Raw genomic sequence first — 11,846 nt, 5'->3', positions numbered from 1 at the left:
GTGTTTCTAACGTCAACCGTGTTTTGCAGGGGAGATTTCCGAGGCAGGAGGCCGAACCTACGGCGGTCAGCCAAAGAGGGGCCGCAGAGCCCCGTAGAGTAAAAAGAAATGAAGTCCGGACTGAAATGCCGGCGCAAAGGTATAGTGCACCCTTTGTTTCCCTGGAGTTACTCTATCAGGGTATATTAACGCTCGTGCTATCTTCAGGACGAACAGACCTCGCCGGACTACATCCGGAGAGGTTGCCAATCGCGCCTCCACCAGCCAGGCTCCAACGTCTGGCCAGGAAGCAGAGGCAAGTACAAGGTGCGCACCGGACGTTCCTCCGACAGAGGATGCGGACAGGCTGTCCGCCACAAATTCAGAAGTGGAGAGTGCCATGAACCACAGGCGTCGCCAGACAACTCTACGCGACGCTTGTTTCTCCCAAGAGGCTTTAGATGCCTTTAATTCCGGAGATGCATACCTCCGTGCTGCTCAAAATGGTTTAACCAGAGCCACGGAGCAGTATGTGAAAGACATACGGGTAAGAAAATTGTGGTTAAATATATACATATGCCAGTAGCCCCCGAGACTTGAAACAGTTAGAACAACTGATTTAAGGATCATTTAATATGCAGGTTCTTACAGAGAAGAATACTGTACTGTCCCAGGAGCTGGAAAAGTGCAAGGCCCAACTAGAGGCCGCACTAGCCGCATCAGGGGAGCCCCAAGGGACCCCCTCAGGTAAAATACACTTTGAGAGACTAGTATTGTGCGGTGTGGGTGCTAATCTGACAAATCAAATTGCAGATGGCGCCGGACTCGATCCGGACAAGCAACAAATCTTACGCCAGCTAAAGGCCGGTGAGAGTATGTTGACGAGGGTGAGGCGAGAGAAGAATGATCTTCAGGATGCCAACAATAAGCTAGATGTCGAGCTTAAAGATGTTTGCGGCCAGCTTTTTTACTCCACGAAGGAGAATCAGCGGCTTCGACGCGGCATTTTTAGTAAGTGCTTGAACGAACCTTGAAAAAAGAGTTCGGCGAGGAAGTCGACTAACAGAGTAATGTCTGTAGGTATGCTCACAGGTCGTCCTGCAGAGGAGATGCCCGGTTCTACGGGTGATCTTCTTCCCGAACTCATGCAACTGCATGAGCGAGTTCGGCAGGCGATGCGAGGCGTTGCCCAAGCCTTATGGCCTGCCCATTCCATGCCCGAGGGCCTTGGAGAGCTTGCGGAGAAGCTGAAGGGAGCTCGACGGCGCTTCCATTTGTGGAAGATATCGGCCTGTCGACAAGGCGCTCGGGAAGCCTGGGCCATGGTGAAGACCCGTTTTACAAAGTCTGACCCAAACCACATGGCCGAGGTCGGACCAGTGAGGCCTGACGGGAAGGAGATCCCTGTGAGCTTAGTATACAGCCAAGTAGAGTTGGCCGCGAAGTATTCCAGTAGGACTGTAAACTAGACATACAATTAGTTAGAATGACTATGTAATTTTCAATTGACATGTGTAATGCCTTCTAGCCGGATTGTAGATCGTTTGTCGTTGCCGACCTTTTAGCTTCAACCTCGGGACCTGACGGTCCGGAGTGTGTCCGAATACCATAGCGGTTATATAAGAACCGTGGTATGCGTGGAGACCATGCGTTTGGGTCATTAGTGCTTTATCAGACAAGTGCCCAACTAGTTATGTTATATTACATGGTTAGTAAGAAACATCTTCCAGAGAGAATAGTTCCGTTAGGGGTTCCTTTCGCTGGGAGGCATGCCCTAAAGTGCATGTCCGGACTGCGTAGAAAGACGCAGAAAAAAAAGCATCTGGGGGCGCATAAAATGGGTTAAAAGATCATCTTTTATCTCACCGACCGAATATTCCCTTAAGAACGCTAGCTTTCGGCTTCACCCAGTCTGAGGTACACATCCGGCTGACCCGGCAGTAACAATCGCAGAGGTGCTCCCTTTACCGCCTAGCCGAACAATCGGGAACGTAGGGGTAAGCACAGGAGCCAGGCAACCCAGCTTGGCCAAAACTTAAGTCATATCGATGCATATAATGGTGAAGAAAAAGGTATATGCGGAAGTTTGATGCATGTGTTGGGCATGAAGCCCGTATAAATAAGCTTCTGTTAAAGAAGCCCCCAGGTTTAATGAGCGCGAGTGGCGCGTCACTAGATAAGCCTTTAAGGGCTATAAAAGAAAAGAGGGGAAGGAGAGAAATGTAAGACAGAAAAAATTGCAAAAAATGGACAGAGGAAGGAGAGGAACACAGAGTCCGGCGCTAGGCATAGAATCTTCTGAGACGGGTGGCGTTCCACGGGTTCGGCTCGACTCGGTTATCCGATGCATCTTGCAGGCAGTACGCCCTGCCAGTCAGGACTTGGCGATTATGAATGGACCTTCCCACTTGGGCTTGAGTTTGTCCTTTTTCTTATCCGGCAGGCGTAGAACTAGTTCGCCAACATTGTACTTTTTGGCCCGTACTTCTCTGCTTTGATATCTTCGGGCCTGCTGTTGATAAAATGCGGAACGGGCTTTTGCCACATCACGCTCCTCCTCCAAGACGTCCAAGTTGTCCTAACGATCGAGCTCGGCTTCTCTTTCTTCGTACATGCGCACTCTAGGTGAGTCATGAATTATGTCGCAGGGCAGAACTGCCTCTGCGCCGTATACCATGAAAAATGGTGTGTATCTGGTGGTGCGATTTGGCGTGGTCCGCAGCCCCCAGAGTACGGAGTCGAGCTCCTCTACCCAGTGCGTATTAGATTCCTTAAGGGGCCGCACTAATCTGGGTTTGATGCCGCTCATAATGAGACCATTTGCACATTCGACCTGGCCGTTGGTTTGTGGGTGATAGACGAAAGCATAATCGAGCTTGATTCCCATGTTTTTGCACCAGAGTTTTACCTCGTCTGCGGTAAAGTTTGTACCGTTATCGGTTATGATGCTGTGGGGGACGCCATAACGGTGTACAACCCCGGATATGAAGTCTATCACAGGTCCGGATTCGGCCGTTTTGACAGGCTTGGCTTCTATCCATTTGGTGAATTTATCCACCATGACCAGTAAGTATTTTTTCCTATCGGTCCCACCTTTAAGGGGTCCGACCATGTCAAGCCCCCAGACCGCAAAAGGCCAGGTAATTGGTATAGTTTGGAGTGCGGTGGGTGGCATATGGCTTTGGTTGGCAAAAAGTTGGCAACCAGCGCATCGTTGGACTAAGTCCTGAGCGTCTGCCCGGGCCGTCGGCCAATAAAAGCCTGTACGGAAAGCCTTGCTAACAAGGGACCGAGCAGCGGCGTGGTGACCACCGAGTCCGTCATGAATTTCAGCCAGAAGGTTCCGCCCTTCCTCTTCGGAGATGCACCTTTGAAGGACTCCGGTAGTGCTTTTCTTATAAAGCTCTCCCTCTTCGGAGATGCACCTTTAGATCGCCGCACTATGCAGCGGGCCTCGTTTTGATCCTCTGGGAGTTCCTGCCTAGTAAGGTAGGCTAGGAATGGTTCTGTCAATGGGGCGATGACCGCCATTATTACGTGGGATGAAGGTGTAATTTCATTGGCAGAGCCTCCAATTGTGTCAGATTGTTCGGCGTCGAGTAGTGCGGCTGGGTCCGGGCTGTTATTTTCGGGTTCCCCCTCCCATGCTACAGATGGCTTGAACAATCTTTCCAAAAATATGTTGGGGGGGACCGCATCGCATTTCGCTCCGATGCGTGCCAGGACGTCCGCTGCTTGATTGTTTTCTTGGGCTATATGATGAAACTCCAGCCCTTCGAACCGAGCTAACATTTTAGGACGACGTTGCGGTAAGCTGCCATTTTTGGGTCCTTGGCATCGAAGTCGCCATTTATTTGGGATATCGCGAGGTTCGAATCCCCGCGTACCTCTAGGCGTTGAATGCCCATGGATACTGCCATCCGGAGGCCATGTAGAAGGGCCTCGTATTCGGCTGCGTTGTTGGAGTCCGTGTACATAATTTGGAGTACATACTGGACTGTGTCTCCTGTGGGGGACGTCAGAACGACGCCCGCCCCCAGTCCGGCCTACATTATGGAGCCGTCGAAATGCATGATCCAGTTTGAGTATGTGCCGTACGCTTTAGGGAGTTCGGCCTCCGTCCATTCTGCGACGAAGTCGGCCAAAACTTGCGATTTGATAGCTCAACGTGGCTTGTAGGTTATATCGAATGGGAGGAGCTCGATGGCCCATTTTGCGATCCGGCCCGTTGCATCACGATTGTTGATAATATCGTTAAGTGGTACTTCCGAGGCTACTGTTATGGAACACTCTTGAAAGTAGTGCCGTAGCTTTCGGGATGCCATGAATACTGCGTATGCAATTTTTTTATAATGTGGGTACCGTGATTTGCATGGAGTGAGGACAGTGGACACGTAGTTGACCGGCCTTTGAAGGGGGAGTTTGTGTCCGTCCGTTTCCCGCTCGACAACGAGCACTGCGCTGACAACTTGATGTGTTGCTGCAATGTACAATAGCATTGGTTCGCCGGTGTTAGGCGCGGCCAAGACTGGGTTTGTTGCCAATATGGCTTTTATTTCCTCGAGTCCGGCCGTGGCGGCGTCCGTCCACTCGAAGTGTTCGGTGCGCCGGAGTAGGCGATAAAGGGGCAGTGCCTTTTCTCCCAAGGGGGAGATGAAGCGGCTTAGAGCCGCCACGCATCCGGTTAGTTTTTGTATTTGTTTGAGGTCCTTTGGGATATCCAATTGTGACAAAGATCGGATCTTGGCTGGATTTGCTTCAATACCTCTACCGGATACAATGAATCCCAAGAGCTTTCCGGCTAGAACGCCGAAGACGCATTTTTCCGGGTTGATCTTGATGTCGTATTTTCGGAGGTTATCGAATGTGAGCCTCAAGTCGTCTACTAGAGATTCGACATGTCTTGATTTGATGACCACATCATCCACATATGCCTCCACTGTTTTGCCGATCTGATTTGCCAGACATGTCTCGATCATGCGCTGATATGTTGCGCCGGCGTTTTTTAGCCCGAAGGGCATTTTGTTGAAGCAGAATGGGCCGTATGGTGTGATGAATGCTGTTGCAGCTTGGTCTGATTCTGCCATCTTGATTTGATGGTAACCGGAGTATGCGTCGAGGAAACACAACGAGTCGTGTCCTGCGGTGGCATCGATAATTTGATCGATACGGGGGAGGGGGAAGGGATCCTTTGGGCAAGCCTTGTTAAGGTCTTTAAAGTCGACACACAGGCACCAGGATTTGTCCTTCTTTGGTACCATCACCAGGTTTGCTAGCCAGTCTGGATGTTTTATGTCTCTTATGAATCCGGCCTCCAATAGCTTGGCTAGCTCTTCTCCCATAGCCTGTCTCTTGGGTTCGGAGAAACGCCGAAGGGCTTGTTTGACAGGCTTGAATCCTTTTAGGATATTTAAGCTGTGTTCGGCCAGCCTGCGTGGGATCCCTGGCATGTCTGAAGGGTGCCAAGCAAAAATGTCCCAATTCTCTCATAGGAACTCTCGCAGTGCGGCGTCAACATCGGGGTTCAGTCGTGCCCCGATGGAAGCTGTTTTATTCAGGTCCGTTGGATGGACCTGGAATTTGACTATTTCGTCAGCTGGCTTGAAGGATGTGGATTTGGATCTTTTGTCGAGTATCACGTCATCCCTGTTAACCGTGGAGCGCAGCACGGTCAGTTCCTCGGCCGCTAAGGCTTCGGATAGTGCCTCAAGGGCTAATGCAGCCGTCTTGTTTTCTGCGCGGAGTGCTATGTCCGGATCACTAGCTAGAGTGATAATTCCATTCGGCCCGGGCATCTTAAGCTTCATGTACCCGTAATGGGGTATCTGAAGGAAATATACCCTAGAGGCAATAATAAAGTTATTATTTATTTCCTTATATCATGATAAAGGTTTATTATTCATGCTAGAATTGTATTAACCGGAAACATAATACATGTGTGAATACATAAACAAACAGAGTGTCACTAGTATGCCTCTACTTGACTAGCTCGTTAATCAAAGATGGTTATGTTTCCTAACCATGGACAAAGAGTTGTCATTTGATTAACGGGATCACATCATTAGTTGAATGATCTGATTGACATGACCCATTCCATTAGCTTAGCACCCAATCGTTTAGTATGTTGCTATTGATTTCTTCATGACTTATACATGTTCCTATGACTATGAGATTATGTAACTCCCGTGTGCCGGAGGAACACTTTGTGTGCTACCAAACGTCACAACGTAAGTGGGTCATTATAAAGGTGCTCTACAGGTGTCTCCAAAGGTACATGTTGGGCTGACGTATTTCGAGATTAGGATTTGTCACTCCGATCGTCAGAGAGGTATCTCTGGGCCCTCTCGGTAATGCACATCACTTAAGCCTTGCAAGCATTGCAACTAATGAGTTAGTTGCGGGATGATGTATTACGGAACGAGTAAAGAGACTTGCCGGTAACGAGATTGAACTAGGTATTGGATACCGACGATCGAATCTCGGGCAAGTAACATACCGATGACAAAGGGAACAACGTATGTTGTTATGCGGTCTTACCGATAAAGATCTTCGTAGAATATGTAGGAGCCAATATGGGCATCCAGGTCCCGCTATTGGTTATTGACCGGAGACGTGTCTCGGTCATGTCTGCATTGTTCTCGAACCCGTAGGGTCCGCACGCTTAAGGTTTCGATGACAGTTATATTATGAGTTTATACGTTTTGATGTACCGAAGGTTGTTCGGAGTCCCGGATGTGATCACGGACATGACGAGGAGTCTCGAAATGGTCGAGACATAAGGATTGATATATTGGAAGCCTATGTTTGGATATCGGAAGTGTTCCGGGTGAAATCGGGATTTTACCGGAGTACCGGGAGGTTACCGGAACCCCCCGGGAGATATATGGGCCTTAGTGGAAAAGAGAAGAGGCAGCCAGAGATGGGCCGCGCGCTCCTCCCCTCCCTTGGTCCGAATAGGACAAGGAGAGGGGGCCGGCCCCCCTTCCTCTTTTCCCCCCTTCGCGAATCCTATTCCAACTAGGATTGGGGGGGGGGGGAATCCTACTCCCAGAGGGAGTAGGACTCCTCCTGGCGCGCCTCTCCTAGGCCGTCCGCACCCCCCCTTGAGCCTTTATATACGGTGGCAGGGGCAACCAGAGGAACACAAGTTGATCCACGTGATCATATTCTTAGCCATGTGCGGCGCCCCTTGCCACCATAGTCCTCGATAATATTGTAGCGGTGCTTAGGCGAAGCCCTGCGACAGTAGTACATCAAGATCGTCACCACGCCGTCGTGCTGACGGAACTCTTCCCTGACACTTTGCTGGATCGAAGTCCGGGGATCGTCATCGAGCTGAGCGTGTGCTAGAACTCAGAGGTGCCGTAGTTTCGGTGCTAGATCGGTCGGGCCGTGGAGACGTACGACTACATCAACCAAACGCTTCCGTTGTCGATCTACAAGGGTACGTAGATCACACTATCCCCTCTCATTGCTATGCATCACCATGATCTTGCATGTGCGTAGGAAATTTTTTGAAATTACTACGTTCCCCAACAGTGGCATCCGAGCCTAGGTTTTATGTGTTGATGTTATATGCACGAGTAGAACACAAGTGAGTTGTGGGTGATATAAGTCATACTGCTTACCAGCATGTCATACTTTGGTTCGGCGGTATTGTTGGATGAAGCGGCCCAGACCGACATTACGCGTATGCTTACGTGAGACCGGTTCTCCCGACGTGCTTTGCACATAGGTGGCTTGCGGGTGACAGTTTCTCCAACTTTAGTTGAACCGAGTGTGGCTATGCCCGGTCCTTGCGAAGGTTAAAACAACACCAACTTGACAAACTATCGTTGTGGTTTTGATGCGTAGGTAAGATTGGTTCTTCCTTAAGGCCATAGCAGCCACGTAAAACTTGCAACAACAAAGTAGAGGACGTCTAACTTGTTTTTGCAGGGCATGTTGTGATGTGATATGGACAATACATGATGCTAAATTTTATTGTATGAGATGATCATGTTTTGTAACCGAGTTATCGGCAACTGGCAGGAGCCATATGGTTGTCGCTTTATTGTATGCAATGCAATCGCGCTGTAATGCTTTACTTTATCACTAAGCGGTAGCGATAGTCGTGGAAGCATAAGATTGGCGAGACGACAACGATGCTACGATGGAGATCAAGGTGTCGCGCCGGTGACGATGGTGATCATGACGGTGCTTCGGAGATGGAGATCACAAGAACAAGATGATGATGGCCATATAATATCACTTATATTGATTGCATAGGATGTTTATCTTTTATGCATCTTATCTTGCTTTGATTGACGGTAGCATTATAAGATGATCTCTCACTAAATTATCAAGATAAAAGTGTTCTCCCTGAGTATGCACCGTTGCCAAAGTCTGTCGTGCCCAGACACCACGTGATGATCGGGTGTGATAAGCTCTACATCCATCTACAACGGGTGCAAGCCAGTTTTGCACACGCAGAATACTCAGATTAAACTTGACGAGCCTAGCATATACAGATATGGCCTCGGAACACTGAGATCGAAAGATCGAGCGTGAGTCATATAGTAGATATGATCAACATAGTGATGTTCACCATTGAAAACTACTCCATTTCACGTGATGATCGGTTATGGTTTAGTTGATTTGGATCACGTGATCACTTGGAAGATTAGAGGGATGTCTATCTAAGTGCGAGTTCTTAAGTAATATGATTAATTGAACTTAAATTTATCATGATCTTAGTACCTGATAGTATCTTGCTTATGTATGTTTGATTGTAGATAGATGGCCCGTGTTGTTGTTCCGTTGAATTTTAATGCGTTCCTTGAGAAAGCAAAGTTGAAAGATGATGGTAGCAATTACATGGACTGGGTCCGTAACTTGAGGATTATCCTCATTGCTGCACAGAAGAATTACGTCCTGGAAGCACCGCTGGGTGCCAGGCCTGCTGCTGGAGCAACAACAGATGTTATGAACGTCTGGCAGAGCAAAGCTGATGACTACTCGATAGTTCAGTGTGCCATGCTTTACGGCTTAGAATCGGGACTTCAACGACGTTTTGAACGTCATGGAGCATATGAAATGTTCCAGGAGTTGAAGTTAATATTTCAAGCAAATGCCCGGATTGAGAGATATGAAGTCTCCAATAAGTTCTATAGCTGCAAGATGGAGGAGAACAGTTCTGTCAGTGAGCATATACTCAAAATGTCTGGGTATAATAATCACTTGATTTAGATGGGAGTTAATCTTCCAGATGATTGCGTCATTGACAGAATTCTCCAATCACTGCCACCAAGCTACAAGAGCTTCGTGATGAACTATAATATGCAAGGGATGAATAAGACTATTCCCGAGCTCTTCGCAATGCTGTAAGCTGCGGAGGTAGAAATCAAAAAAGGAGCATCAAGTGTTGATGGTCAACAGGACCACTAGTTTGAAGAAAAAGGGCAAAGGGAAGAAGAAGGGGAACTTCAAGAAGAACAGCAAGCAAGTTGCTGCTCAAGAGAAGAAACCCAAGTCTGGACCTAAGCCTGAAACTGAGTGCTTCTTGTCACATCCCTAGTTCTGGTATGCTCAAGGCTAGCTAGTCATGTGTGCATCATGTTTAAATTTCATTTAAATTTGAATTGGGGATTTGTGAAACCCTCAGAATCATTTCTGGAAATGACCCAGATAAAAATTATTTCAATTTGGCCCAAGAAAATGTTCCTGATTTTCTCTAAAAACATTGGCTAGAGGTAAAATCCCAACCAATATTTTTGGGAGCTCAGAAGTATTTATTTTTGGCCATTTGAGTTAATCCAGTAATTATTTGCGTTGGGGAAATATTTTATTATATATGAAATATTGTCCAATAATTCTGATTTTTACTATGGGGCTTTGGAATAATCCAATTAAGTTCCTACATTAATTTTTAGAAGAAAATAAAATGATTTAGTATTCTTAGTAAATCAGAACAAATGTCAGAAAAATAGAAAACAAAAACAAAAATGGAAAAACCTTACCTGGGCTTCTTACCTGGCGCCTCTGGCCGGCCCATTTCTGCTCTGGCCCAGCCCACCAGGGGCATAGCCGTCTTCCTCCTCTTGCCAGTAGGCAGAGGGGAAGCTGTGCCCGACGCCGTGCACGCCGGCACGCAGCTGCCTGCCTGGCGTCCTCCTCGTCGCCCTGGAACGCCCGGACGTCGCTCTCTGTCTCACGGCCGAGCGCCACCGCCGCCACCGGCCACTTCTGCTGCGCCCACAGCCACGGCCTCGCCTCCCCAACGCGCTCCACAGCACCTCCGCGATCCCCTCTCCCTCCTCGTCGAGCCACGTGCCTCCGGACGGCCTCCATCGTCGCCACCGTCGTCTTCTTCATCGCCGGCCGCCGCAGATCTCCACCGCCCGCACGTCGCCGTCCGGCTGTCCCCGAGCTCGCCGTCGACGCCATCGAGTCCGCCGTGAGCCCCTACATCGATTCCCCCTTCTCCCCTGCCTCCCCGTGCTCTGTAGCCCGCAGCCGCTTGAGCCCGAGCTCCGTCCGCCGCCGCGAGCTTCGCTCCGGCGAGCTCCGGCCGCCCTGCAGCCTCCAGTGTGTCCCACTGGATGCGTGCGAGTCTGGGCATCGCGTAGATGATCTCCGCCGCCCGAATGGTCGCCGGAATGGCGATCCCGAGCCCCTCCGCCGCGTTCGGCCTCGCCGGCGGCTAAACGCCGGTGGGGTTGACCGGGTCTAACCCCCCCATGTTGACCCAGCTTTGACCCGTGTGGGTCGGTGACATGTGGGGCCCGGCTCGGCTAATTTTAGTTCAGGATTAGTTTAAAACTAATTAAATCTGTTAACTAACTATAACACTGACATGTGGGCCCCGCATGTCAGGTTTGACCTGGTCAGCGCCGTTGACCGCTGACGCAGTGCTGACGTCATGCTGACGCAATTATTCATTTTCTGGAATTATTTTTAAACAGGAAATTCCAGAAAATGTTCAAAACTTCAAAAATTCATATCAATTCAACCGTAGCTCAGATTGAAATAATTTATAGATGAAAAATTATCAGAAAAATTCAATCTATCCATCTGTACCATTTTCATGCATGAAAAACCAACCTATACATGCTGTATATGTGAAAACACACTTATGGCATATTTAAGAGCTTATTTTGGAGTTGCATTTGAATCTTTAGTTCAAATGGACTTTAACCAAATGAATGCTAGTTGCATTAGCTCAAACAACATCACATCTTTATGCCATGTTCATGCATCATATTGTTGCATATGCTTGTGTATTGATTGTCGACACCGTTTCTTCTCGATAGGTCCTGCTCCGGAGACCGTTCCAGAGTACCTGTCTAAGGAGCAGAGACTTCCTTGTTGTTCTACCAGGCAAGCAAAACCCCCCTTGTTCATTCCGATACAATCCTACTCTCTCGCTCCTGCTCTCATTTATTGCATTAGGGCAACAACGATTCAACTGCTACTTTATGTTGCAGTAGTTGAACCCATTCCTCTGCATGACCTGTCATTGCCACAGTAAATAGTTAAAATCCACTAGCATGTGTAGGAGTTTATTGAGCCATGTTTTGTTCCTACCATGCTTTGCCTGCTATTGCTTAGAGTATGTCAGGTCTGATTCATCGGGAATGAATTGTGGTGTTATGATATGTTCTGGTGCTGAGAGTTAAGCGTGTGAACACGATTCGGTAAAGGTAGCGGTGAGAGGCCATGTAGGAGTACATGGTGGGTTGTCTCATTGGGACCGTCCTTAAGAACTAAGTTCTATGTAAGTTGTCCAATGACTAGCTACTACCACACATTGGGCTCCGGGCGCTCCAAGCTCTCTCGACTTATTAATCAACTTGATCTCTGTCCAGGAGTTGCAAATAGTTTCTGGT

This window comes from Triticum urartu, chromosome 3 (genome assembly GCF_003073215.2).
Source record: "Triticum urartu cultivar G1812 chromosome 3, Tu2.1, whole genome shotgun sequence".
NCBI classification, from domain to species: domain Eukaryota; kingdom Viridiplantae; phylum Streptophyta; class Magnoliopsida; order Poales; family Poaceae; genus Triticum; species Triticum urartu.
Note: the sequence above shows the minus strand (reverse complement) of the source record.